Source organism: Sciurus vulgaris, assembly GCF_902686455.1.
Source record: "Sciurus vulgaris genome assembly, chromosome: 2".
In the NCBI taxonomy this organism is placed as follows: Eukaryota; Metazoa; Chordata; class Mammalia; order Rodentia; family Sciuridae; genus Sciurus; species Sciurus vulgaris.
The window spans coordinates 157,527,056-157,551,096 of record NC_136462.1 but is presented as its reverse complement, the minus strand read 5'-3'; the positions used below and the strand labels follow the sequence as shown (position 1 = coordinate 157,551,096).

Sequence of the window (24,041 nt, the reverse complement as noted above, 5' to 3'; positions counted from 1 at the left end):
ATTGTTTTACTGCTGCTGATGTTGTCCAGTGTGTATGTAACCTTATTTGATTTACTTGCTACTGCTGGACATTTTGATTGTTTTTGTTTATTCCCCATGATGAGAACCTCTTGTACATGCGACTTTGTGCGCATATGTGTTTTTCTATAGCATAATTTTGCAAATAGTTTTGCAGAAATTTTCCAACTTGTCATTCAAGCCAGAAACTTGAATTCAAAATGTCCAAAACATGTATCACATTTGTTTACAATAAAAAAGAAAATAAATAAATAAATAAATAAATAAAAAATGAGAAGTGTTAGAAATCAGGAAGTTTTATAAATTTGGAATGAGAGGAAAAGGCTACATATGGGTGAAGCATGGAAAGTGGTGGATTCGGTTTTTTTTTTTCCCCCATAGTTTTATTCTGATTATGGAATTTTTTAATTTGAAAAATAGATAATACTTCTGTCTGGTTCAAAATTAAAAACAACAAAATGGTGTGACAGTCTTCTTCCTTTTATCTTTTATTTTCCAGCCACATAGCTCTTTTTCTTCACAGAGCTAACCAAGGTCATTAGTCTTTTCTAATACTTCCAGAGATTTTTTGCATAAGCCAAAAAAAAAAAAAAAAAAAAAAAGAGAGAAAAAGTAATCTCTCTCTCTCTCTCGCTCTCTGTGCATATCTATATGGCTTTCCTTCATATAACACAAAACCTATTAATGATTGTATATCATACACAGTCTTTATGTTTTTTTCTATCAAATAATGGGAGTTTATGCCGTTACAATGAAACAGATTTTTTTGTTCCCTTTTTTGTGTTATTCATTATGTGAACCTGTCATATTTAACCAATCTGCTCTTGATGGGCACTTTGATTAATTCCAATCTTAGTTATTCTCTATCCTGCTACAATGAATAGCCTTGTACAATTGTCACTGTTCACGCAAGTGAGGGTTCATAGAAGATACATTCCCAAGTAGTGGAGCTACTGGTTCAAAGAATAGGTACATTTAATTTTTTTAACTTTTTAATTTTTTATTTGTTCTAATTATATGACTGTAGAATGCATTTATACATTTTGATAAATCATACATAAATGAAGTGTAATCTCTCATTTTTCTGATTGTATATATTGTCAGATCACATTGGTCATGCAGTCATATATGTACATGAGGTAATAATGTCATTTTTACTCTACTATCATTCCTTCCCCCATACCCCTTCCCCTCCCTTCACTCCCCTCTACCTAATATAAAGTAACTCTATTCTTCCCTATCCCCCCAACTCTTATGGTGAATTAGCTTCCGCATAGCAGAGAAAACACTTGGGCTTTGATTTTCTGGGTTTGGTTTATTCGCTTAGTATGATATAGGTGCATTTTAAAAAGAATTGCAAGCTGCCCTCTGTGGATGCCTTGCTAGTTTGTACCTTTACATGATGTGTTTCAACTTCACCCACCCTGGAGTCACTGAGCATTGTGGATTTGCCAGTTGAATAAGTACAAAATGCTCAGTGTGTTACTAGGAGATGTGTTCTAGTAAAAGTGACATGTCTAGTAAGACATCTTTTCCAACACTGATGAGGCCCTGGAGTTCTTATCTGTGTCTTCAGAGGAATTCTGTGGGCTGGTCTTACCATCTGCAACTTCTTTGAGGGACTTAATGCAGTGAGCCTTAGACTGTTTATATGAATTCTAAAAAGAAACTTTTAAGATCTTTTTTCTTTCACCTGCTTGGTCTGTTTGCCTCATTTTGGGTGTGACCTCCAAGGATCACCATCTTCCAATTCTCCCTCTTCCCTCTTGTTTCAATCCTCTGTCATGTCTTCCCACTTCTTGTCACCAGTCAATCACATGAGGGATTTACCAGGCTAGAATAAATGTTGTAGGGAGCCTGGCTGATGTGCTTCTCCTTCCAAGGGCCCTGGTGTTCCGGTGCTCTGTCTTCCAGTGTATGGCCCCACACACGATCCTCTTGTGTCCCATGGGCATGGCCTATTCATTCAGTAGTATGAGCAACTCTCAAATGGCCAACACGAACTGCGTGCTCTATACATGCTTCACACTTGCCTGGCTTTATGTCCTTGCCTATGCTGTCTGCTCCTGTTGTAATGCCCTCCCCAGGTCCAGCCATGCATGAGTGGCTGCCTTCTCCAGCAGGTCAGTTCTCAGTCCTGTGGACTCCCCCTGCACATGCTCTACCTTTCATGTGGCACCTGTCACCTGCTACTGTGTAACCTGGCTTTTTTCTCTCTTCACCTCCCATAACTGTGGAGAGGGTAGAATCTCTGTCTAAGTAATCTTTGTAATGTCGGGACCCAACATAGCAGCATCTCTTGTACAATAAATGCAGGTCTTTATAACCATTGGCCACACCAGGAAACACATCCCAGTTTCTCATTTCTCTGAAAATTGTGTCATTAAATCTCAGCACATCTTAAATGGTGATAATGATCATCAGGAAAACACAGTCCTGTTATATGCTCATATTAAACATTATTTCTCCAGAATCTTCATCTTGTATAGATAGAACATCACTCATCTGACTATCCGCAATTCGAAATGTTCCAAATCTGAACAGTTTTTGAGTGCTGGCATGAAGCACAAATAGCTTAGCATGTAATCTCAGGTGAGATCACTTCTGACCTCAATGATGGCCACTGTCAAAATATAGGTACCACTAAAAATATGGTATAAAATACCTTCAAACAATGTGTAGATGTGTATGAAACATAAATGGACTTCATGTTTAGACTTGGATTCCATCTCTAAGATATTTCATTGTGTCTATGCAAGTATTCCAAAATCTGAAAAAAAATCTGGAATCTGAAATGCTTCTGGTCTCAAGCATTGGATAAGAGATATTCAACCTATCCCACCATCATCTCCCAATTCCAACTTCCTCTATTGATCCTGGTGTCAAAAACCCATCAAAATTTGAAGGAAAATGAAAAAAAAATAAAATTGAACATCCATTTGAGTTCAGCCTGTGGTTGATGGTTAAAAATTCAGTTAGCTCAGAGCTTCTTTCCTTGTAAGAAGAGGTGGAGTGAGCAGAGAGTGACAGAGGATGGTTAGTTTTTCACAGACTTTCTGTTACTGGAATGGTATATATTCAGGATTTCTCTTTGCACATAGACAAATATCTAATTGATAAAGCTCTTGAGGGTGCTGAGAGCACAATTGTTACAGATTGAAAACTTTGCTTAGTGACCCGCCTTGAGACAGTTTGGAAAATATCATTGAATGTCTACAACGTCTCTCTGAAGTGGGCATGATCACTCTTTTAATGATGAGATAGTGAAAGTCCCTGGGAGGCCTGGAATTTAACCTTGGGCTGTAGGGTTTGGGGTTCCCATTCTGACCTGGCACCATCTGCTTTGCCAATAGTTGGCTTACTAATTCTCTGTCACATAGCACCAGCTCTGACAGTTTTCATCACATTTTTGAATTGCATTGCCAAGAAGGATTTTAGGGAAAATTGCATTTTCCATTGATGGTGCTTTAGTGTCTCCCATGTTCTTGCTCTTTTTCAATGTGAGCTTGCCAATCCCCATCAAGAGGTGGTGTCTCACTCCCCTCCCTTGAATGTGGTGTTATGGTTTATATCTGAAATATCCCATAGAGGTCAATATACTGAAGACTTGGTTACCAGTCTGTGGTACTATTGGGAGGTGATGAAATCTTTAGGAGGTGGGGTCTAGTGGGAGGCAATTAGTTCACTAGGGCTGTGCCCTTGAGAGGAAGTTGAGACTCCATCTCCTTCCTGTCTTTCTCTCTACTTCTTTTCCTCCATGAGGTAAGCAGTCTTCCTCTATCACATACTCCCTACATAATGTTCTGCTTCACCACAGGCCCAAAGCCATAGGGCAAAGCAAACACAAATTACTCCTTTAGGTTTATTTTTCTCAGGTATTTTGTCACAGTGATAGAAAGCTGACAACCCATCTGGTCTAGCTGTAGTGACAGGTTTGTCCCCAATGAAAAGTAAAAGTGATACTCCATGACTTCTGGTGTCAGGATAGAAGGAGCCCTGATTCTTCTTGATGGTGGATTCAGGAGTGCCTACAGACCGGCTAAAGCATTATTTTGGGTGCGTTTTTGAGGGTGTTTCCAGAGATGTTTGGTATGTGAGTCTGAGTGGGTTGAGGGAGAAAGATCCATCTATAGCGTGGACAAGTGCCATCCAGGAGACTGGGGGCCAAGAGACCACAAAAACAGAGGTAAGGAGTCTGGTCTCTCTCCTGGAACTGGGACACACACTTTTTTTCTTGGTCACCAGAACTCCAGGGTCTCTGGCTTTGGATTCCAGGAATTAACATTAGGAGCTTTTGGGTTCTCGGAACTTGGACTTGAACTGAACCATGGTGGTAACATCCCAAGTCCTCCAGCTTCCAAATGGCCTGTGGTGAGACTTCTCAGCCACCATAATCACATGAGCCAATTTCCCTAAATAAATTCCCTCTCACAGATCATCCGTAGCCTATTGTTCTGTTCTGTCTCTGGAGAACACTGTAAAATATAGATTTCTCCTGAATTTCTTGGACCTCTTCCTTCTCATCCCTTGAGGAGACCTCCTCTCAAGTCCGGCTTCGGTGCTGCGGAAGCCCAAGACTTCTGGAGAGATCAGTGTCAGTGCTCTGGACAGCAGCATCACTGAGCCCTGGCTCCAGAATCATTCCACCCAGATGCCAGATGTGGAGTGGAGGAGACTTCCCAGGATCAAGTGCCCAGCTGTTCTGGGACCCCAACCCTTCACATCTCTCCATCTGGGGCCCTGACCATCATTTGTCAGAGCCAAACTATCCCTTTTCTACCTATTCTGAAGTCTGGATCCTTCGACTCCATTTTGACAGAATTATTGTCTTATTCTCTGTGCTTGGAGTGGTTTCTTATGCAGCTGTATTTATGCTCCAGCCTACAATAAAGTCTGTGGGGGGAAGAAATGTAAATTGCATAAATTGTGGAGTAGACACTGTCATGCCCAGGTTTAAGGTGGTTACACTTTGACTAAAATCAGAAACACTCTCACTACTTCGCTTTGAATTATTTGAGGTTTGAATTCCAGGAAGACTTCAAGGAGTAGCCATCTAATGAAATCCCATTGTGAATTTTCTTTTAGTGTTACCTGCCTGCCTTGCTTCCTCCATCTCCTACTTGCTCTGTCTTCCTTCCTTCCTTCCCTGCAGCTCAGAAATTTGGATGGATAGATTGGTACAGGGAAACCAAAGGGATCCTGCATGTCTCTAGTTTTGGAGGCAGATGCAGTGTGCATTGGGGAGAGCTGCCAGGGTTAGATTTGCATTCAGCTATTGAGATGTCCAGAGATGTCTCCAGCTGCTGCTTGGAAACCAACAAAAGCAATACCATGTTTTTGAAGCCCTGGAGTAAGCAGTGACTTGGCAATGCTAAGTCTTTCTGGAGGAAAAGGAAAACACTTCCTTCTCATTATCTGTGAAGAAAGAGGATGCTCAGCTCTAGGTTACCAATCGAGTACACTATGCAGTAGGAAGTTGTAGGTTCTTAGTGTGTTCCACTCTGACAGGGCTCTGTGTTGCACACGGATTCTGAGTGAATGGCTTCTCCCCTACCTGGAACTGTGCAGTGTCCAGGCTGGGCAATTATATGCTTGAGTCCTGGATAGGTTAATTCATTCATGGAAGAGTATTTGATACAAGATGTCTGAAGATACTGTACTTTATTAACAGGTTGATATCTTTTAAAGAGAGAAAGCTAGAAAAGCTTTAAGAAAGAAAAACAATTTATTCACCACTGTGCCTCCCACTTCTTGATAGTCTGAGTACTTCCCAGACAGTCCTAGTCTGGGAAAGACCTGGTTCTTCAGACACTATCTGGGAGAAGGAGGAAACACAAGGTAGAGGGGAAGAAGGTTCTATATGGAGCTCCAGACAAAGGAAAATGGAACCTGGCACACTCAGGTGAGGGAAAGAGGGCCCAACTGGCAGGGCAGGGCAGTCTTAAAATTGACACTGAGGCTAGAACCAGGGGGATGCTCCTGCTCTTTTCTGCACCCAAGGAAGGAAAAGGCAGACAATTCATCCTCTGCTAATCCTTTCCTTGAACTATCCCTGCAGTTTGGAACCCTTAACACCAGGGAGAAAGCTTGACCGTTCTAAACTTTCTCCTGGCTGCCTCACTGTGGTGGCACTGGCTCAGAGTCTCAACATTCGTGGTTCTATGCTCTTTGAAGTCTGGAAAACACTGAATTAGCAAATACTGAACCAGTGCCACTAGGGGAAATGCAGTTAGGTTCCTGTCGGCTTCTGGCCATAATTTTATCAAACTATCAATATATCACCATATATCATATCTGTTCAGGCATGAGTTATAGCACTGTTGACCATGAGTTCCCTGTTAATGAATTAATAACATATGTTACATGAGGCATCTCTCAATAGAAACATAGATATGATGTGAGATTTTCTCTGTAAAGCATATTTTAACTTTCTTGTACTTAGGGGCATGAAGTGGCACTTCAGAGCTATGCTTGGAACCATTTTAATGACCACCCCCCACACAGAAAATGAAAAAATGATTGGCACTATTTAGATCATGAAAGCACTGCTTATTTGCAGCTTGAGATGTGGAGAAGGCAGAGATTACCATGTTCATCCTCAGCTGGGAACAGGTGCATCAGGCCACTGAAAACTTCCTCTGCTCTGCATGTGTCCTCACAGTTGAACACTAGGAAAGTTTGAGTATATCAATTTGGGGGTTAAAACACATTTTAGTGAGTAGCTGAACTCCCAGTTATGGAATCTACAAATAAGGAGGACTGACTGTATTTTGAGCTAAAAAAAAAGTTTAAAAAACATTTCCCTTTTCCAGTTGGTCCAGTCCCTGTGTTCTTAGGACTTAAAAGTGACTGTTGCCAGGGACCAGGCAGGGCATGGAAGGGTCTGGTATTGGCTCGGTGGGAGGCTGCAACTCTCTCCCTCTGGTTGATTCTTGTTCTGGGACTGCAAACCTTGTGGGAGTAGGACCCCACATTTTTGCTTGAGAAGAGACCCCAGTGTAGCATTGGTATTACTGTGGCCAGGGAAGATGAGGCTACAGACTGAGATCTTAGGTTTATTTGTGGGCAGGTTTGGGCTGTCGATGGTGATTAAGAGCTCCAGGGCTCTTTATGTCATCCTTGGGCTCTATTTCATCAGAGTTCCTGACTTTTGATGAGAAAGCTAAAAATCCAGATTTTTCAACTGAAACACCAGGATTTTAAGTTATAGTCAGTTAAGTTAAAATGAAAGACCCTGAACATTGTGCAAGCTGATTAAATAGGAGCCATCTGGACACAAGTCTGTTATGTTCCTAGGTGCCACTGTCACCTTGGACATAGGTGAGAGGCTGGCGGCAGGCTCAGGTAACTTACCTGCCTATTACCTGCCCATTCAGTTCATTGTGGATGGCATCCATTAACATCATCTGCCACGTTTTTCCACTTTAAGAAAGGCCCAATATGAATCTTGTCTGCCTCAAGGCAGGCTGGAGCTGTGGTAGGTTAAAAACTTCTGCCCCTGTCAGTGGCATTATATACATTTTTATACCTGGGACTACATAAATCTAGCCCACAGCTACTGAAGACTGGTTTATGCCAATAATGAGGACAATATGATTTCAACACAAGAGTAGAGATTTCACCAGTGCTTTCAAGTGTGTCCAGTGCTTTTCCAATAAGAACACCACAGATTGTACCATATATTGTGCATCTGGGGTCTGAAAGCTTTCTGTGAGGTTATGTCCATGAGAACAAACACCATTTTTTTCTTTTTCTAATAAAAGCTGGGTAATGAAGGGTGAGGATACAGTTATTCCACAGTGACAGTGGTTGTCAACAAGCCTTTTGAGAGCATCTTTTTCTGTAGAAACCAGTTAATGAATTGGAGTTTTCCTCGGAGCTCACAAAAGTTGGCTTTTCAGACCAGGGAGTGAAAAATATCAGAGACTTTTTTTTCATGTGGCATGTCTAAGAGCATCCTTTGGTCTTGTGGCTACACCAGCTCAGTCGGGTCTAGGATGGATCTTATTAATTACCGTGAGGTGAATCTTTGACCTAAGGAAGAAAATAAGGCTTCCGGGCACTTCTCCGTGACCGCCTTGGGACCCTTCAGAAGGCACGAGCCGCGATTTGATAGCTGCTTGGGTTTATAATGATTCTCGAATGGGCTTTTATGTGGACAAGCAACATGACCTAAGGCATCAGGGACACCAGAAAGGACACTATTTATGCAACTTGAGATGTGAGTAGAGAGCAAAAGAGATTTCAAAAGATCAGCACCATGGCTCTCTCAAACATTATTAAGTGTCTTCCAAATGACACCAGCGTATGCTTGTTAAACCTCGCAGTTTTGGAAAATAACAACCTGTGTTTTGCACTTACTATGGACCAGGTATAGGCCTGGATGTTTTATATTTGTAAGACCTTACACATTTAACACTTTCATTGATCTTGGCGTGGGGGTTCTGAGCCACTTTTGCCCCCATTTTACAGGGGAGGAGACTGAGATCATTGAGTTAGTGAAGGGCTCAGCTGGGTCTTGAGCCCAAGTCTTTTGATCCCAAAGCTTATGCTCCTTGAGGCTCAAGAGACAATTGAGCTGACAGTGGGGACAGAGTGGCTTGGATATGACACAAACTCATTTCATTGACCTGTTCTTATGTCTTAGGAGGAGACAGGATGATGGAGCCTTGGTTGGAAAGGGCTTTAACCCCTTGAGTTGGGTGTGTAAGCTCAGAGCTAGAGCCTTTGCCTGGCAAGTGTGAAGCTCTGGTGTTCAATCCCCAGCACTGCAAAACAATCAAAAACTGCCCACTCAAAACCAAAGGGCTTTCACCTGTTTAATAACATACTCTAACTACCACACAGAGTTGCCTTAAATAGTGGAGATGGTTGCAAATTCATTATCAGTGGTAAGAAAAAAGCTGGTCATCACCGAAGCTATGTGATGTTATTACAGATGCACTACTTGGCTAGTAGTACTGGAGTAGGGTGATTGCTCTCCTTTCTCTTTTTGTCTTATTTCTATAAAGCTCCATTTTCTTTTTACTTTTTTGGACAACTAGACGCATCCTATTCCTTTTTAAACCAGTGTTGTAAAAATGGAAAAAATTATACAGAGACCATCATTATGCTCACCACCTGGAAGATACAAGAGAACTTCCTGCATTTGTTTGATCTCCTGTTTACAAAAACAAAAATTCATTTCAGAACCAAGTGTGGTGAGGCTTACCTATAATCCCAGCAATTCAGGAGACTGAGGCAGGAGGATCACAAGTTGGAGGCCAGTCTCAGAAACTTAGTGAGACTCTTAGCAACTTAACAAGACCCTGTCTCAAAAGAAAGCATTTTAAAAAAGGACTAGGAATGTAGCTCAGTGATAGAGCAACCCTGAATTCAATCTCCAGTGTCCCCCCTCAAATAAAGAGATAAATAATAAAAATAATAAAAGTACAAGTGTGTCTCTGTCTTCACTTAGGCATGCATATCATTGTCCAGATTTCAATATTTTTTTGTTAAGAAATAAAATTACTTGATCATGATGCACTATCTTTTAAATGTATTTTTGTATGCGATTTGCCAGAATTTTGTTAAGGATTTTTGCAACTATGCTTATCAGGGATATTGGTCGAAAGTTTTCTGTCCAAAAAAAAAAAAAAAATTACTTACAGCAAAATGCACCATGCTTACAGCTTACATATAGCATTGGGCAAGTTTTCTACAATAGTTTTTATCCATCCTTAAATCCATTAAAAAATTAAACCATCTCACAATCTCCCCTTCAGCTGTTGCTCAGTCTTTCCTCATTTCCAACCAGGTTTCTTGCCAGTACTGTCCCCATTTCTTCCCTCCACACTCTCCCTGAACCTACCTGGCTCCTCCCCTACCCACCTTTGTTTTTTTGGTGGTGCTGGGGATGGAACCCAGGTTCTTCCACATGCTAGACAAGTGCTCCATCACTGAGCTACATCCTTAGCCACCACCTTCATCTGAAGTGAGGTAGCCAGTGAAATCACATCCAAAGGACGTTTTCTAGCCATCAAAATCCTCCATGGTCTCTCAGTCTCCTTCTTTCTGGACACCCTCACTTGCGGACTTGTGGGGGTCATGCACCTCGACTTTCCCCCTAGCCTGGGACACCTGTTCTTTCTTTCATTTGAAGTCTCCTCCACCATCTTCACTAGAATTAATTGTAGGAGTTGTGTAATGCTTTGCCCTGAGTCTTCCTTTCCTTTAACTTTGCTTGCTTCTGACATGATCTCATCCATATTTATGGTTTCAATTTCTACAAACACATGTGACTCTCAAATCCAGGTCATGGTCAGCATCTCTCCTGGAGCTCTGGCTCTGTATACCCAGCCCACTATTTCCTCTTGATTACTCAGAAGCACCTGTAAGTGTCACGTCCAAAGCCAAACTCAGTCTTTCCTTGGTATCCTGGTCCTCCTTCAGGACCCCCAACACAAGGAATGCATTCATCCAGGGTCCAGCTCCAGCCTCTCTTTATTGGATCTCATTTTCTACCAAATTCTGTTGATTTTGTCTTCTACCTCATCATTAAATGCCACTATATGCTGTCCTCACTTCCACGGGCAGGATTCATACCTAACTCAGCTCCTACCCTCTCTGGATGCCCTTTCGTTGTTCTCTGAGCACACTACAGTCAGTAAAGGACAAGGTTAGTGTTTAAGAATCCTGGTGCTCCCCTGCCTCCACCCCTCAATGGCTTCCCATGGGTTCCCAGCATGGGGGTTGCAGGATCAGGCTTTGCCTCCACTCCAGCCTACCTCTTACCCTCTCTCCATCACTGCTCTCCTCTCCCACCTTGCTGGCAGGTTCACCTTGGTCCTTCCCAGCACTGACTTTGCTTTTCTCTCTGCTATAAACTTTGCTGCTCTCTTCCTGCTCAGCCCCTTCCCATATATATGACTTGTATGTAAATATCTCTCGGTAGTCATGTGCCTCATGATTCCATATACTTCTCTTCACATACAATAGTCCCCCTAATGCTCGAGGCATATGTTCCAAGACCGCCAGCAAATATCTAAAACTGAGGATAATACCCCAAACTATGTTTTTTCCTATACATTCATATGTATGATTAAGTTTAATTTAAAAATTAGACACAGTAAGAAATTAACAACTCATAATGAAATGAACGAATATAGTAATTTGCTGTAAAAATTATGTGAATGCTGTCTGTCTTCTCCCTCTCTCTCTTTCCCTCAAAATATTTTATTGTGCTGTATCAACTCTTCTTGTGATGACATAAGATAATACAATGCCTACATGATGAGATGAAGTGAGGTGAATGATGTAGGTCTTGTGACATACTATGAGGCTCGTACATAAGTATTACTTGAACACAGCACTGAAGTACCCCAAGCAGATCTGATAACCAAGATGATGACTAAGTGACTAATGGGCAGGTAGCATATATAGTGTGGATACCCTGGACAAAGGGAGGATTCACATCCCAGGTGGGAGGAAACAGTATAGTTCAAGATTTTATCATGCTACCCAGCACAGCATGTGGTTTAAAACTTAACAATTGTTTTATTTATGGAATTTTCTATTTAATATTTTCAGACTATGGTTAACCTCAGGTAATGGAAACTATAGAAAGTGAAACCCTGGATTAAAGGGTAAAAGGCAGTACTTAGCACAGTCATGTAGCCATCCTGTGCCACACTTTTACACTTCTTAGGGAGCATCTCTGATTAGATTAATGTTATCTTGATTATGTCTTTTTTTTTTTTTTTTTTTTTTTTTTTTGGCTTTCTTTGATTTCCGGAACCTAGTGCAAAGTCTGACATACTAGATACACAACAAATATTTTTGGACTGAACACATGAAATTTCATTCATCTTTTTTTTTTTTTTTAAATGCACTTAATGCTAGCTAAGTTTCCAAAATTGAAGAGTTAGTATAATAACTGCTAGTTCAGGTTAAAGGAATTTTGAAATAAAAGTAGGGTATCTAGTTCCTGGGACAGAAAACAAAGAATCACTCAGGGCTCCCTCATCTTTCTTTTTGGATGCAGTGGCATGTACTCAGTGGCTTAGAGAGTATGGGCAGGAGACCTGGAGCCTGGAACCAGCTTGGGAAATACCTCTTAGAAAAGGCAAATGCCTCCTTGTCATGCTGTTCTCAATTTCAGAGTAGGACAATCATGTACCCCTGGAGTCACCAGGACTTGTGATGATGCAATAATATTTATGCATCTCTGCAAAATGTGAAAATCACGTTGACCCACTGGGAAAGGACAATCATGTTTAGAATCAGAACAAAGTCTCCTGTTCTGTCTTGCAGGGAGCAAGGCACCACCCCTTGAAGCACAGTGAGAAGGGGCCACTCTGTTGGATGCTGCTTGTTCTGGAGACTTGAACCCTGAGCTGAATCAGTGTTGCTCTTATTATTGTTATTATGATTAGCCTCTTCATAGGACTGGCTCGCAATAAATGTTAGTCATTCTGCTAGGCTTCTGAGCTTTGGTCATGAGTCTGCACTTGTCCTGAAAGGTGGGTTTGGTCCCTGGTCTCTGGGTAGCCAGAAACTCAGCAGAAATATTCCTGTATTTGAAAGTACAGGGAGCTGGTAATATAGGGATGGGCTCTCTAGCAAGCTGCTAACCGAGGCACTACTGGGAATTCTTTCTCTTCTTGTGGAAACCTCACCAGCTGCCTCATGGGGGAGGTTAATTAATGCAATTAGCAAGGGATGCTTTAATTGCAGATGTTTAGAGAGACACTTTACTATTATCATTGTTTTTATTGTTTTGTGTGCAACTCTCTGTACACTTGGATATCTCTTTATTAAAGCAAATAAAACCATAATTAGGTGCAGTCCAATTCAAAAGGTAGCAGCCGCCTGGAGCTAGAAACCATAATTCAAGAACAAGAGGCATTCTCGACAAATATTATGTTGTCAGCCCAGTAACTGGTCATGTGCCAGAGAGCTGTGTGTTGTTCCAGGAAGGCTTTTTCCTGCTCTACCTAAAGCCTGAGCAGAGAAGGAAGACTGAATTGAAGGCGACAGACCTTGGGGATCCAGGGCCATGCTGGTGGGACCCTCTGAACACACAGGGAGATGAGGTCAAAGCTAAATGATATGTACCCACATCCATGGGCCAGGACAGCTTGTATTCCAGGACGCTTGAGTAGAATCTGGGAATTACAGATAAGCTAGGAATTTAAGGATGAGCAAAGAACATTTACTACACTGAATTTTGATTTTGGATGATTAGAAGGATGGAATTGGAGATCAGATCAGCATTTTCAAGCTGAACATTCGGAGAAAACATACTCTGAGCCTTGAATACGGATCGAGGACTTGACTGTGGAGTCTTTAGTTGCATTTCCCAATAGCAAAGAGAGTTTACAATGGGAATTCCGTGCATCGATATGCTAATGACGGCCTCTTTAAGTGAAATTAATGCCCGGATTTTGTGCCTAGAGCAGTCCTTCATTATTCCCTGTGATATGAAGATGTGTTGGAGATTCTTCCCGGCCTCTCAGTGACACTCTTCATACAAAATTTATCTCTTTTATGGGTTTGAAGCTCTTTCAGATACATATCAAAGACCTTTCCATGCCTCTACCATGCATAATATATTCTGCAACAGCTTATAATAAATCATCTTCCTTCCCTGACTGGTTAGCCGTGAGCAAACTTAGCTATTGCTAGCACCTCATATTTAATGATTTGCCGCTGTGTTATCCCTCCCTGTCCTGCCTTCCATCTTTCCAAAGGAACCCCACAAAATGGCAAGGAACTGGGATCACCCCAAATGCTATTCTGATATTAAAGCTATTAGGTGAAGAGATGATTTAGAATACATAACATGCTGTTATTTCATGTTGAAAGGATCTTTCCCTCTCTTTTGTCTCATTTCCTGCTTTCACAAATGGATGTGGTGCAGGTGCTTGTTGTATTTCCAAAGGACTTAGTTTGGGCCAAAGGAGACCATACTGATGGTTGTGTCTGAGCCCAGCACAGAACGGCTTTGTCATGTCTTGATGAGGAGAGAAACAAAATAGGATAAAGGGGAAGATTGTCCAAATTAGTGACCTCTGGGCCTGCAGCACTGCTGCTGTTTGCTAACATGGTATGCAGGTCCCAGTCTGGTGGCTTGGGAGAAAGCTGCTATCACACAGGCTCCTGTATGAACCCAAGGTGATCATTTTCCAATCCTCATGAGTCAATGGAACTTCGTGTGTGTGGAATGGTATTTGAAAAAAGAAAGAATCAGAACTTTGCTCTTTGTGGGGTTATGCTCAAAGACCAAAGTCTATTCAAGGAAGTGTACCCGTGGTAGAGATGGCTAGATGCACTCCCCTCTCACTGAAAGTTGTTTTCTTCTTTTCTATTAAGAGCAGAACCCAAATTGTAAGCTGGAAACTTACAATGCATACAGAGGCAGCTGTAGGCTAAACAATTAACTTTAACATAGATAATTGATTTTGTCAGTAACATATATTTCTACATCAACACAAAGGAATACATCACAGAAAATTACTGAGTGGTTTCTCATAAATTATAAAATGTGCTTTTAATTAGCTATATGTATTGAATGTACAATTTATAAGCAGTTAAATTTGTGGAATTTTTATATATGACTGGATTAGCTGGGAAATGTACATGGTCATGGCATAATCAAGATATGGGACATGTCCATCACTCCATAATTTCCCGTGCTGCTTGGTAGTCAATCTTCTATCCTCTGCATCTTCAGCCTGGGTAACCATTGATCTGCTTCTTGTGACTATTGTTTTGCCTTTTCTAGAATTTCATGTATGTGAACCAACTCTTGCTTTATGATTATTATAGAGGTAAAAGTCTTATTAGAAGACTGTTTTGGGGTAGAAATTTTGGGGGTTTCCTTTACAATGTTACATATTAAAGTTTTGTAGATAAGTTGGTCTTTGCTTTATAGACTTGAAAGAGTGTTCATTTTCTTTCTGTTGTAGAAGGATTGGAATTTGTACTGTGAGCAGCCCTGTAAAAGTGGTCATGCTGTTCCTCAGAACCATTATTTCAGTTATCTAAACTGAGCCACCAAAGTTTGCTGATGACACTTCTGAATCAGGGAATTATTTATACACTTAAAAAAGGAAATATACGTGTACATATTTTCAACAAATACCTTGGAAATGTCCAAGTTAGAGAAGGCTAATTGGATGCATGAACTGGTAGGTTTTGGGTTAAAGATCTGTACTCTCAAAATTCTTCCAAAAGTTCCATGACTGACCTGAGACCATGCAATTCTCTGCTAAATGAGGAAATGTTTTGTTCAAGTGTAAACCTGAGAAAATGAAGAACCATCTCTCTAGAGTCCCAGAAAGCCAGCACTCTAGTCAGCTGTGTTGAGATAATATTCTTAGAACTCTGTGGACAGCACCAGAACTTGATGTCAAAAGCTAGTCACAACTGAAGTACAGACACCTCCCCAATTATAAGATGTAATCATTTATATTTCCTGGAACTGAACTTTGGCAGATATATGAAATCTTATGACATATGTCTAACTGCTTCCAGAGCAGTTTTATATTTATTTGTGGGATTACACAGAACTGGTATCTTCTATGAGGAGGTTTCACAAAGATGGACCCTTATCAGCTTTTGCTAGTATAGTAAACATTTTTGGTCATCACAAGTAGGAAGGGTGATATTAGCATCTAGTAGATATAGGCCAGAGATGCTATTTAACAGTCTATATCCATGGGACAGTCCCCTATAGCAAATACATTTTCTAGCCCAAAACGTCTACAGGACTGAGGTTGATAAACTCTCATATATGGATTTCTCAAAATACCTTAGGTAGTGTGTAGGATGTCCAGGAGAGCAGAGAGCTTGAATGGTCCATTACATTTTTGGGGTGAGGTGCCAAGACACAATTCAGTGTGTTTCAGGAAGCACCTGCTGGTGCCTTCTCCAGAGTCTAAGGACTGGATATCACATGCCTTCCCAGGCCATGGTGTCCTTACTGCTACCTGTTGTGCAGAGAAGGATATAGAGACCAGTGGACTGATAGAAAGCCAGGTCCACACTATTGCCTCATCCTCCCCTTGTAGGACCTCCACTTGGGGAAAATGGCTAATAACTTCACTGGATGACTTTTACATTTGGCAGGTAATGCAACAGCATTTATCATTTTTTTTTTTTTTATCCAATTGAGGGAATGGAGGTATAGTTTGGTGGTGGTAGAGTGGTTGCCTAGTGTAGGTGAGATGCTGGATTTGATTTTCAGCACTGCAAAGATAAAACCAAAAACCAAAAAGTTATCTAAACTATTTCTTTGAAAGATTTTGTGACTTTAAGGTAGTCATTTTGTACAGATACATAAATAGCTATTTGTGTATGTATGCACACATGTAAGCTATTTATTTAATTTATAAGGAATTCAAGAACTATCATCATCAGAGAAGATATCAGACAATAAATAACTATGCAGACAAAAAAAGTGACTATTGCACTGGATTCTCTTTCTCTCCCTTCTTGAAATTCCCCTGCCCTTTTCAGAGGTACCTGCTGTTACATTTCAGTGTATATTTTAGAAATTTGGTTTCTTTATGATTTTTTTTTGCATTTATATGCACAAATAAGCATATAGAGATATCTTGCTTTAGGGTTTATTTGATTCTTGTGTTTGATCATATGTACAATTCTGCCACTTCCTTTCTTTACCCTTTTATTTTCCTTTCATTTGATGTCTTGAGGAAGTTTTCACATGGAAATGTCTGGCTTCACCTCATCCTATTGAATATTGTGTAGTCCACATGTTACCAATGTGTCATGCACTTTTAGGCAACTGTAGATAGAGACTACAAACCTTCAGCCTTTAGTAAGCTGGCTTGGGTCTAAATTGGGCTTTACTTAGTACATTTACAGCCTTGAATGTGTTGCCTATCTTCCCTATGCCCTGATTTTCTCATTTACTCCATGGTTCTTTCTGTAAAAAACAATCTGTAAAAAACACGAGATTATTAAAGTCATTCTCTTCCAAAAAGTTAATAAGAAGTGCTTGCACAGTAGCCACCAGATACCATGTTTTCCCTGGAGCTTGACCTAAGAGGGAAAGCAGTTGTAATCCCCTTGCAACCTACTATGGTTAAGACATGAAGTGTCCCCACAAAAGCTCATGTGTGAGACAATGCAAGAATTTTCAGGGGTGAAATGATTAGAGCTTTAGGGTAACTGGATGGTAACTGTGGGCAGATAAGGTGTGGCTGGAGGGCAAAGGTTACTAGGAACGTGCCTTTGAGGTTTATATTTTGTCCCTGATGAGTGACACTCTCTCTATTTCCTAGTTTTTATGTCCTGAGCTGCTCTCCTCTGCCCTGCCCTTCTGCCATGATGTTCTGCCTCACCTCAAGCCCAGAGGTATGGAGTCAGCTGACATGGACTGAACCTCTGAAATCATAAGACAAAATAGACTTTCCCACCTTTAAAGTTGCTCTTGTTATGTCTTTGGGCTGTAATGATAAAAAAAGTTAAGACATAACCTTATTCCTTCTTTTCTAAATGTTCTTTTACCCAGCCATAGAATTCTAAATAGATGTAGTTGAAAACTAGACTTAAAAAATTCCAAGCTTAATAAACTATATTTTTTTGTATAGTTTCCTAGGAATTTTCCTTTCACGACCTGCTGGGCTATAGCAGGATAACAGTTGATTCCAATGATTCTTTATTTCACCTTGGCATGTCTGTTATCAGAAATCATATGGAAACTTTTTAATTTATGGGCTTTTATTGCAATCCTCAATTCACCCTGAGTAGTCTATTATTAAGAGTTCTAGAGGTTCTTATTGTCCCTTATCAGAGAATTGTATCTGGGCGCAATTCATCTGTAGTCATTCTTCACAGAGAAAATCTTTCATATTACCTTTCTTTCATCATACGACGACAACTCTTGAATACATCATTATTCCACAATGAGCTTATAAATTATTATCATTAGGCAATTTTTCATATAATCTGATTTTATAAACTGTTTCTTTTTATTATTGTTAGAGGGAAACCAGTAAATGCATCTGTCTGTTTTGATCCACCAAGATAGCAGTAATAGAAAAACTAAGTAAGGACATCTTACTGAGCTACAAACATACTGGATGTGTAATGACTTCAGACTCGGACATTCATGTGCAAATGACCAAGCACTGGGGCCCTCTAATGGGTCACAGTTGCCACCTACGATGGCATCTTAATTGGTAATGCTGAGTTATCAAAATGTCCTAAACAAGATTTCATTTTTATTCACAGAAGTGAGTTCTAACAATGTAAATAAAATGTTTTTATTTTCCAGTACTGGGGATTGAACCCAGGGGTGCTTTACCATGGAGCACCTCTGGGTTCAATCCCCTAGCCCTTTTATGTTTTTTATTTTGAGACGTGGTCTCCCTAAGTTGCACAGGCTGGCCTCAAACTTGCAATTCTCTTGCCTCAGTCTCACAAGTCATTGGGATTAGAGGCATACAGCACAATGTTTAGCTAAATAAAATATTTTTAAATGAACAAAAATCAGTGTGGATTATGCAGAAATATATGGTTTAGTATGTGAAATGGTAATCAAAGAACGATCACCTCTCTCCCATCATCATCCTGCTTGTCTGTCTTCAGAGAATGCAGTTTCTTTTTTTTAAAATTGGAAGTCAGAAGGTACATTTTCCGCATGGTTTTTATTTTATTTTGGTGCTAGGGATTGAACCCAGAGCCTCATGCATGCTCAGCACACTCTACCACTGAGCACAAACCCTGCCCCCCCGACATGGCTTTTAGAGTCTTATTGGGCAATTGAACTCACTGCAAGGGCAGATATATTTGATGTCACTCTATCCAATATGATAGCTGCTATCCCCCATGTGGCTCCGCTCATGCAAAATGTGGCCAGTGCCATCAAGAAACTGAATTTTAAATTTTATTTAACTTTAATTATTTAAAATGTAAACTTAAATAAATTCACTTGGTTAGTGGGTTTGGTATCAGATAGTACAGTTTTAGATTGTTCATAGTTTGTGGTATTTACAGTTTGCATTACTGCTTGTTTCCATTAGTATGGGCAATTGAGAACTGACTTTTTTTCCCCCTTTTTATTCTGGGTAATTCTTTAGGTAAGTGGGACAAAACATGCTCCTTAAGATGAACGTAATAATAGTCAGCCTTCCCAGAGTTCTGACCACATGCTGGGCTCTGTTCTTACATACCTGGATTAGTTCATCTAATCCTTCCATCAGTGTATGAGGGAAGTACTGTTGGTATTCGTTTTGCAGTTGAGGGAAAGAAGTGCAGAGAGGTTAAGTAACTTGCCAAAGATCACAAAGATAGTGACTGCCAGGCTTTCCCCTCTCTCCTATCCCATTTATGTGTGGGTTTGGCTCTTATTTGCCAAATTCATAACTGTTTCTATCCCTGTTCCACTTCCAAATGGCTTTAATTACTGAAATTTTATGTTAATCTTTGATATATGGCAAGGCAACCTTTCTGGCCATATCTATTCCAGAATCTTTGCTCTTTTATATTGAAGTCTCTCCAGTATGGACATTTAGTGTTAGGTTATTCTTTGTGGTAAGGAGTGTCCTGTGCATTTTGCATAGTGAGCAGTACTTCTGGTCTCTACTGGCTAGAACTCCAGTCATGGTCAAATGTCCACATGGAGACAAAATTCATCCCTGGTTATAAACTATGATTCTATATGAATTGTAGTTTCATTGCATAAAGTTCCAAAAAAGTTTGGTTTTGATGTTGATTGAAATCCTGTCAAAAATTTAAAAAAATTTTATTTAGTCTTTTCAGTTAGGTAGGACAGGAGAATATATTTTGATGTATTTATACAAACACGGAATACCTCTTAATATAATTAGGATCCTGGTCTTGTGGTTGTTCATGAGGTGGAGATTCACTGTGGTATGTTCATATATGTAAAATTCTGTCAAATTTATAGATTAGTTTTGGGAAGAATCATTATTATTATAACATTGAATCTTCTCAAATGTGGTATTGTAGTTTGAATCTGTGAAACTCCTCACAGGTATGTGTATTAAAGGCTTAATGCTAAGCTTGGTGCTGTTGGGAGGTGGTGGGACCTTTGAGGCTGCGCCTAGTGAGAGAAAGTTAGGATGTTGCGGGCATGCCTTGAGGGGATATTGGGCCCCTGGCCTTTTCTTTTCTCCTTTCACTTCCTGGCCATCATGAGATGAACAGCCTCCTCTCCTGCCATGATGTGCCTTACCCTCGGCCCAAAAGTAACAGGCCAACTGACCATGGACTAGAACCTCTGAAACCATGAGTCAAAATAAATCTTTTCTCCTTTAGTGGTTTATCTCAGGTATGTTGTCACAGTGGTAGAAAACCAACTAACACACACAGGTGTTTCATTTCTTTACATTTTCTACATTTTATTTCATATCTTTTAAAAACATTTAAAAATTTTCCCCATGAAGGTTGGGTGCATTTTGTTAATTTTATTCCTGGGCATCTTGTAGTGTTTTTGCTGTGATAAAAAAAAAAAAGAAAAATGACCTCTTCTTTTTTTGATTACAGTCTCTAATGGATCATTGTTAGTGTAGAGGAACATCATTAATTTTTTTTGTGTTTATCTTGCACCTGAAAAATCTTGTTGAACTCTTTGATTAAATCTAATTGTCTGTACCTCTTCTAGAATTTTCTATGTAGATAATCATATTGTCTGCACATAACCACAATGTTGACCTTTCATTCAATATTCTTACATGTTTAACTTCTTTTCCTCATTTCATTGCATTGGCTAGGACCTCCAGGAAAATGCTGAATGACAGCAGAGAGAGAGAAAGACTTTCATTTTACAAGCAAGGGAACAAAGACTTGGGCTTCCCAAGGTCGCTCAATGAATTACAGCAGAGCCAAGGCTAGATTCTAATGTTTACAAACTTCTCTTTCCTTCATTCCTTCTTGCTTCTTTTGTTTTGCTTAATTTGGTTAACATAAAAACACTTCACTGTTGGAACTCTTTGGATTTTAAACTTATTACAGCCTTAAAAGGAAGTTAAATAAAATCTTTTGTACCAGCAGAATATAATGCCTCAGTGTACTGATGCTGGCATGAAACCTCTGTTATCCTTTCTTTACAAAAGCAGGTCAGCTATATAAAACTACTATCTGCTAGTTGGTGAGTATGTTTCCACTTTGAAAATCCATGAAGTAGTATCTTGTTAGTGAGAGACACTGAGAGGATGTGGGTGGGTCCTATAATAAAATTAGCTGTGTTCAATCCATCACTTAAAATGAAGCAGACACTGTGTTAGATACTTTACAAGTATGCTCTCATTACATCTTTATAACAATGCTCTGAATTGTATATTATTTTACAGGTAAGGAAATTAAACTTCAGGATATTAAATAACTTTTCAGTGTCTCTCAATTTTAAGTTGGCAGAGCCCAGAATTAGACCTAGATTGGACACCAAAGTATATGCCCTACTTACTACATATTTTTGTTGCCATCAGGTGTATACATATGTGAAATAAACATCAGACAAATTCAAGTTCATTTTGAAGGGCTTAGGGCTACATTCTTTTCACTGCTTTATCTAAAGAGGATGCATTAATGGAATCATGAGAAATAAAAGCAAACAAAGTTGTTTTCTATTGTCTCTTCCACATAAATATATTCAAAGTAATAACAGATTCAATTTAGTAGATACCTTCAATAGACTGGGCACATTATGTATATTACTTCTTATTTGCATAACAAATTTGGAAGGAAAGTCTTCTAGTACCATTTCGGGGATCAGAAAACTGGGGCTCATAGACATGTAGTAATAGCTGAGGAGGAGCAAAGTCAGGTTGCACCCAGCTCCTTGCACCTATCAGTATGACAAGTTGGCAAAAATGTATTTTGTTCACATGAGATTTTTCAGTTGAAACAATGTGTTCCAGGAGCTGAATTTTAAAGAATAATTTCCATTATTATGCAGTACATGGAACCCAAGAGGGGCTTCTATAAACATGAGTACATGTTCTCAGACAAAGGAGATAATATCTGTGACAAACAGCCATTATCTAGAACATCTGGTAGGCTGTTTCTCCTGGCTTTAATAATGCATGGCATGCTGTACTTCAGGTGTAATCCTGGAAACCCAGCAGCTCCCACAGTGATTTCTGTGATCTCTGGGTATGATGAATGAGAATATCTGTTGATCATGGCGTACAACCACTTAATCAAGCACTTTGGCTTTGGATCAAATTTTCTGTATTTTTAACTGTAATTATAGCTATAACCAATGCTACTTATCTTGCTTTATAATTTACATAGTGATTCCACATTCAGTGTCTCATAAGCATTTAATCCTCCAAGCAGTTCTGTTAGGCCGACATTAATATGGTTCTCACAACAATGCTTTTGAGATTGTTCACATGTATCAACAAGGAAAGACATTCAAAAGACATTGTTCTCTGAGAAGAATAGATGTTTACAATGTGGTTCAATGTGGTCCTGTTTTAGTTCAATTGCATCCAGAAAAGAGGACAAAGGAACATATATTAAACAGACACTAAATAATGACTCTGGGGCTGTTTCAGAAAATCTTCACTCTATTTTACATATATTTGAATTTCTTCATTTTTTAAATTTAATTCTAATTTCATACATCTTAATATTTATTTAAATACATTAATATAAAGTGACATGGTATATTGTTTAAAAGTTACATAGCTCCATAAGGCTGCTAAAAAGATGGTAGTATTCTACTGTCATCTCTCTCACCTCACCATTAGCAGGAGGCAACTAGTTTGAACTCTTTAAGCTTTTTTTTTTTTTTAGCTATTTGTAATTTTTTACTTTATTTCAAGTTAAATGAATTTACAGATATTTTTATTGCTGAGTTGTAGATATTGTTTATTGACTTACTACTATAGAAGGTGAAGATTTAGAATACTTCCACTCATACCTTCCATCCCCTCATCCCATTGGTCATATCATTAGTCAAAGGGAAATGTGGATATTATTATGACATTAGGTCAATGCCCCTTCCAGTCAAGCTATAAATGTGATGTATATAACTTTTCTTGTGTACGACTTTTCTTCCAGAGTTGGTAATAGTCTCTTTTTAGAAATGCTATCTTTTAAAATTACTAATTACTCATTCATTTTCAAACTTTCTGCCAAAAGCCTGTTTCTTCTTAAAACATTCAAACATTATAGGAATTCTTTTCTTGATGACATCTATTGTGGTTTAGATATTATATGTCCCCGCCCCCACCCAAAGCTCCTGCATCAATTCAGAAGTGTTCAGGTGAAATGATGGGATTGTGAGAACTGTAACTTAATCAGTCCACCCTAGTTTGAATGGGCTGACTGAGAGGTAACCATATGCAGGTGGGGCATGGCTGGAGGACGTGGGTCACTGAGGTTGTGCCCCGGAAGAGAGCACCTTCTATGCATTCCCTTCCTCTTTTTCTGCTTCTTGGTTGCTATGAACAGAGCAGAACTTCTCCACAATTCTCATCTATCCTGATGTCCTGCTTCACCTTGGGCCAGAGAAATGGATTCAGTCCAACATGGAATGACCCTCTGAAACAGTGAGCCAAAATGAACATTTCCTCCTCCAACTTGTTCTTGTCAGGTATTTTGGTCACAGTGACAGAAAGCTGACTAACACAACATCCTTTCTGGAGTTCTTCATCCTCTCAAGTTCAAGTTTGACTTTGACCTTCTGGAGGGCCTTGCATTAAAGAGCAGGGGCTTTGAAGACATCCTTACTGACAGTAGTTTTGTCCAAGGGGTATCCACAGAGGTGATTGTAGTTGTGGACTCTCCTGAAGATTTGATCTTTGAACTCTTGATGATATTTTTATACATGGCAGCTGTCAATTGAGGGGATAGTGGATAATTCCAGCCACCTGAGCATGGTTGGGGTGGTGCCCTGAGGTTCATCATTGACATCCTTCACTATGATGGCTTTGTGTCTGGAGAAGCATCTGGCTGGAACCAGTACCACTTCCGTGGCTTTATGAAATTGCCCATTTCAACAGCAACCATCAAGGCCTACGGCATAAAAGTGATTCTTACCT

General features: G+C 39.8%; 1 long non-coding RNA gene across 5 annotated transcripts in view; it reads left to right on the top strand.

Annotated features, from left to right (window-relative positions):
- Positions 1-24,041, top strand: part of LOC306651642 — a 129,500-nt gene that overhangs the window by 35,405 nt on the left and 70,054 nt on the right. The window contains exon 3 of one of the 5 annotated variants that reach the window (XR_013761167.1): positions 17,307-17,379. The exons of the other annotated variants lie outside the window; for them this stretch is intronic. This is a non-coding gene — a long non-coding RNA (uncharacterized lncRNA). The remainder of the gene's footprint in view (positions 1-17,306; positions 17,380-24,041) is intronic. 5 annotated transcript variants of the gene reach the window in all.